This window comes from Aythya ferina (assembly GCF_964211825.1).
Source record: "Aythya ferina genome assembly, chromosome: 2".
NCBI classification, from domain to species: Eukaryota; Metazoa; Chordata; class Aves; order Anseriformes; family Anatidae; genus Aythya; species Aythya ferina.
Window position 1 is genome coordinate 62,583,511 of NC_140297.1, and position 6,000 is coordinate 62,589,510.

Genomic DNA, 6,000 nt, shown 5'->3' on the forward strand with positions numbered 1-6,000 from the left:
CTGTAAGAGGACATAAAGCCCAACTCTAGACACAAGCAGTCCAAGGCAGAGAGAAACCAAAGGATATAATATTTCCTATATATACAAAGTTATGTACGTGTCTCATGCTTAGACTGTATTAGTTCATCTAAGCTTAACATTTGGGGGCCAGATATTTGCACAGTACAAGCAAGCCCAAATCCACATAGCTTATTAATTGGCATCATATAATGCACACCCACCAGATGAAGAGGGCAAACAGTATCAGGATTCTGCCTACAGTTTACTTACACATATTTCATTTGAAATGCAAAACTAAGATGTTGTCTACACCAGTTTAGTGCCTTAAAAATGCACTTTCCTTGTTCCTAAATTGGACTTTGGAACAATGGTTAGTTTCATAAAACAGCATCTTTGACAGCAACATCCTTTGAAGATGTTTCTGCTGCTAAGCAGTGCTGATGCCATGACATGCTACCCACCTCCATTGGATCAGAAGATCTGCTCATGTGCCCAAGCTGGGAATTCCCCCTGCACTCGGCTCTGGTGAGGCCACACCTCCAGTGCTGTGTTCAGTTTTGGACCCCTCACAACAAGAAGGACATTGAGGTGCTCAAGCGAGTCCAGAGAAGGGCAGTGAAGCTGGTGAGGGGTCTGGAGAGCAAGTCTTATGAGGAGCAGCTGAGGGAGCTGGGCTTGTTCAGCCTGGAGAAGAGGCTCAGGGGTGACCTTATTGCCCTCTGCAGGTACCTTAAAGGAGGGTGTAGCGAGGTGGGGGTTGGTCTATTCTCCCACGTGCCTGGTGACAGGACGAGGGGGAATGGGCTAGAGTTGCACCAGGGGAAGTTTAGATTGGACGTTAGGAAGAACTTCTTTACTGAGAGGGTTGTTAGGCTTTGGAATGGGCTGCCCAGGGAAGTGGTGGAGTCACCATCCCTGGAGGTCTTTAAAAGACATTTAGATGTAGAGCTTAGGGATATGGTTTAGTGGAGGTCTGTTAGTGTTAGGTCAGAGGTTGGACTCTGATCTTGGAGGTCTCTTCCAACCTAGATGATTCTGTGTATCAGACCAAGTAATTGTCACAGCCTTTGTAAACACCATAAAAATGACAGCCTCTACAGATCTCCATCCCTGCCTGGTGCCATGTTGTAGCACTTAATAATGTTACCAGTATTATATAGCACAGCACCAGATCTCTGGAGATACTGTCACCTCACTCTGCAATGGACCTCAAGCACTCAATTTGAATTCCAGCTCTCAAAGAAATGCAGTTAGCAAAATAACATTAAAAAGGTAACTGCTATCATCCATCAGCCACCACTTTTACTTGGATGACTTAAGATGAATCTTTGCTTCAGCAATTAAAAATAGTTGTTCTCAAGAGCAGTGTGCTAGGAAAACTGGTGCCATCTTTGGCATTATAATTAAGATGTAGGAAGACTAACTTAAGGCACATCAAGATCAAGTCAACCATGCTAATTAATATTAATTCTATAACTTGTTACTATAACTTGTGTCTAACATCCTACTTCTGTGTGACATAAAAAAAAAATAAAAATCAGCATTAAAAGAATAGCATACAGCCCAATAAACTGGTGATTCCACATTTCCCAGAGACAGCTCTATGTCACAATCAGGAGGATGGTTTTCTTCAGCCACATGAAGACAGCAGGGTGTCTAACTTGCTACAGCAATACTTCACCAAGCAGGAGCATTACAACATGCATCTGAATGTGAGAACCCAGCTACTCAGAAACAGACAAGCTAGAAACTGTTCAGAAACAGCCTTGAATACGAAGCCCTTAAGCCAGAAAAGAGATGCAACAATGGGAGCAATTTCACAGTTCCCTTGCAATACTTTATCCACTTATTTCAAGCAGGACTTACTTCTGCTGACAGAACCCCAGAAGGGTTTGGTTGGCAGTTGTTCTTTTTTGTTGCTGCTGGTTTTTGTTTTGGAGGAAAGGGAAGCCACACAGCCCTCCATTACGTACGAGCTATCTCACAAAGATGAGTGCTATGCCCACTGCTAGCTAGAATACTTGGTAGAAGTGACAAAAAGTATTTTGAAACACACAATGTCCACCCAGTATGTTTACTAACATCAGCGCCTCACTGATGCAGGAGGACAAGCCCTTACCAGGCTTTCCTTCTATAAAAGGATGTAGTCACACTGAACCTGGGACATGGATTTGTACAAAGGACGTGTGCTCCTAGCATAAACTACCAAAGCCTTTGATATCAAAAGACAAACTTCTCCCTGGGCAAGTTCCACCTTCTGCAATGCATTAGGCCAGTACAACTCTGTATCAGTTTGCTCCAGAACATCACACTCTCTACACACATTAGAACCACTCTTGCTGTCTGACATCCAAGGCCAGATTCAGCTGCCATGCCATACCTTCCTGCTGGCGGGAAGGGTGCTTGCACAGGCTAAATTTTTTTGTTTTGTTTTGTTTTCCCAGGAGTCAAGAAATCGTGATAAAAAATAATGCTTTCTAAGGAGCATGCTTATTTGGTACCACACAGTCTGAAGACAGGCAGCTGCAGCAGCAGGGGCTGTATTGTGCCACCATCTAGTGGGGTATTTGAGAAGTGCTGCTGCCTGGCTGTCCTCAATCGGTGAGCGCAGTTTACCATCCCGGCCAGGTTTCTGTTCTGGTTGTATCCAGCATACCCTTAAAGAAAGGGGTGACCTTAACACCTCCCTCAGGAAAGGCTCCTGAGAATTATCCTATCATATGTAACATGTTTTCTTATTTTGTCTATTACTCATTTCCTTAATTATCTCTGGTTAACAAATTAGAGTATCAAGTTCTCACAGGCTAGACAAATTGCTCATTTATTTTTACAGCAGTGTATTTTCACATCACTGTGGTTATTTTATCACTACAATTTAACCTTGCATCAGGTTACTAACCAAAACACTTCACAAAAGCCACACAAACATGCTAACTTTAACACAAATACCAGGTTCTGGCTTTCCTTTCTAACCAGCAGTGAAGGTCAGTACAGTCTTTCTGAAGAAAAAGAAAACACACACACAAACCCCAGCTTTTATAAATGAACATACCCACAACTCTGTTTACTTCTGTCCCTAACCCCTCAATGTATATTCTCCCTCAAAGGATTTCTATGAGGCTAAGAAAAATCACCATTGGTCTTTCTGGATATTTTCTGCTACTCCCATACTTATACCTAGCCACTGTGAGATTTAAACTACAAATTGCAGCTGCCCTGGTATAAGCTGCCTACTCCAAAAATGACTACTAGTTGTGCATTATTTTTTTCCCCCAGGGCAGCTAAACTATATAAAGGACAAAAAAAACAATCATCAGTAATTTATGAAAAAACAGTTTAAAAAAAATCATCGGATTATAATCCCTCTTTCCCTGCCACGGCTCTGAGAAGTTTTATTACAGGGGGGCCTGCAGACCAAAACATCAAGTGAAAGGTTACACAAAGATCAGCAGAATGACCACAGTCTTCAGCTTCCCTATCCCAGACCCTAACAATAATCCTAGCAGAGAAATTACATCAGTATCATGGATACAGTTTCTTTACCAAAAAAAAAAAAAAAAGAAAGAAAAAACAAACTGTTATACAGCAACACTTCTCTATGTTGTTTAAACAAACCATAAAGCTTCAAAACAAGTACAAATTAGTGTCTTGGTAAACAAAGTGAAAATATGTAGTTGGGACGTTCTCCCACAGAATGCTACTTGCCTCTTTAAATTTTAAGGGGGAAAAAAGTTTACCAGTTCCAGCCTTTTTTTGGTACAGTTCTTCCAGATTCAGTATATGCTTCCCTCCTCCCCAACCAGCTGAACAGGCACTTCAGAGGCCCACACTCACGCAAGACCACTGCCATGCAGAACAGCTGAATCCTGGGTTTGGAATGGGACACATAAGATGTTTTTATTACCTGTTATCTTGTTACTCAAATGAGCAGCAGCTTTGAAACAAACAAGGGTTGTGATAAAGTAACTTGTGTCCCAGTTTGCATCATCCTGCCCATACTTACACTGCAATCTGAAAGAAATTATCCATATGTAGGGCTACACAGACATTAATTTGCAGTTAATTCTCAAATAAAGCACCAAAAGTTACCCAACAGAAGTAATATAGCACCAGCCTGGATACTTTGGCACCTAGCTTGCACCAGAATAAATACAGTCCTGCAACTTAATGAACAAGGGCACATCTAGTTTGCTGCAATTGTACCTCTGATTGCCCATCCGAACATACCCAGAAAAGTCCCCTGAGTTCACAATCATTATGCTGAGGTAATTTTGAAGTTCCCTGCAGTATCAAAGGCTGATAAAGAAAAGGCTTGTGCTAGAAAGCTTTTAGATTGTACAGAAACATGATTATTCATACCATACGAGAGAACTAAGTGATTCCACATCACCTGCTACCATTACCAACCTCACGTGCAATGATATGTTTTCCCTCTTCTGCAGCAATGGTAAGAAGGCAGTGGAGTACATCTGAAACAGGAGCCACCTCTTCCTAAAGAGCTGCTCTGTGTGTTACATGAACCGAAGAGCCACAGGGAGTACTGGAATACCTGCCCATAAGGGTCTCCAAAACAATGTATGAGTAGCATGAGAGGAGCTTACAAGCTCATAATTAAGTTACAGGAGAAAAAGGATCTTTAGCCATTATTTTACACCCAAAATTACCCTAGTTTATGCTATATTCGTTTGCTATACAGTGGTATTGCTAAATACCACGTAAATTGTGATCAAGAAGTTATTGCAAGAATGTAGACACACATCAGTTGCAAAGTATTTTTAGAGGAAGCACAATTCCAAGATCCCAAGAAATCATGCAGACCTCCTGCATTAGTACTAATGATCTTATCTGCCTCTTCACAGTATTAACAAGTGTTATGGATGGAATACGCTTTGATCTAGTGCTTCTCTCTCTACCTTAACAAATTGTGAAGATATTGAATATGCTGGTATAGACATGCTAGATGCACAGATATCTTTTAAATGTTGAGTATCTGACATTTCATGTCTTTCTGTAAAGTGAAGGAAAGAATGAATTTCAGTCACTTTCTGTATTCCAAGATGGTGGGTGGTGCACAGGCATGTTACGGAACCATTAATACTAAGGCACATCCTGTGCTGCCCAAATCCTCCTGCCTCGTTTCATCCCATGCTACAGATTCGCAACCATTCAACATCTCGCTTTGCCTGTGCCATGCACTATGTAATTATTTTGTTTTACGCTATAGGACTTTCTACAAGGCTATACAGATATAACTGTTTTCCTAGGGTTTTCTTCTCTACCATGATTTATTACATATTCAATGCTGTTCAACTCTACGCCTAAGTCACTCAAAAACCCATAAACACAAAGCCCCGAGCCAACCAATTTTCATCAAGCTCTTTTGTTTACTGAGAAGAAAAAAGTACCTCTTACCTTAGCCTGCTCTTTAATGCTTGTGAATAATTATTCACAATCACATCCTCCCTCCTCTGCTTTCAACTTCCACTACTTTCTGCTAATGCTTCATCTCTTTTTCCTCATTTCTTACTCATTTCTCTCAGTAACCATCTTCTCACTTTTCCTCACTTAGATCTCAGTAAGAGTCTGGAAGCATAAGTGCAATGACGTTAAGATGTTCTCACTGAAATCAGGCTTCTTTACGTCATCACTCCAGCACCACAATCTGGTTAAATCACTCAGACCAACCTCCCTCAATACCTAACCAACTATCAGGATTTGCCATTTCACTGTCTCAACTCTGTGTAACCTATAATCAACCCTCTCCTTGCCTCAAGACAACCAAACAATAACCATTTTGCTCTTTTTAAGCAAGTTGGGGTTGGCAGTTTAAGAGCCACTTTCTTAATCTAGTCTGCTAATAATAGAAGCTTACTGCCAGAGCATGGAAAGCGAACAGATACCTGAACAATTACAATGACAGCAAGAAGCAGCTAACACCCGTTAGTAGCTGGACACCAGTAGGTCATAACTGCACAGGTTATACAGACACTAACTGCAAGA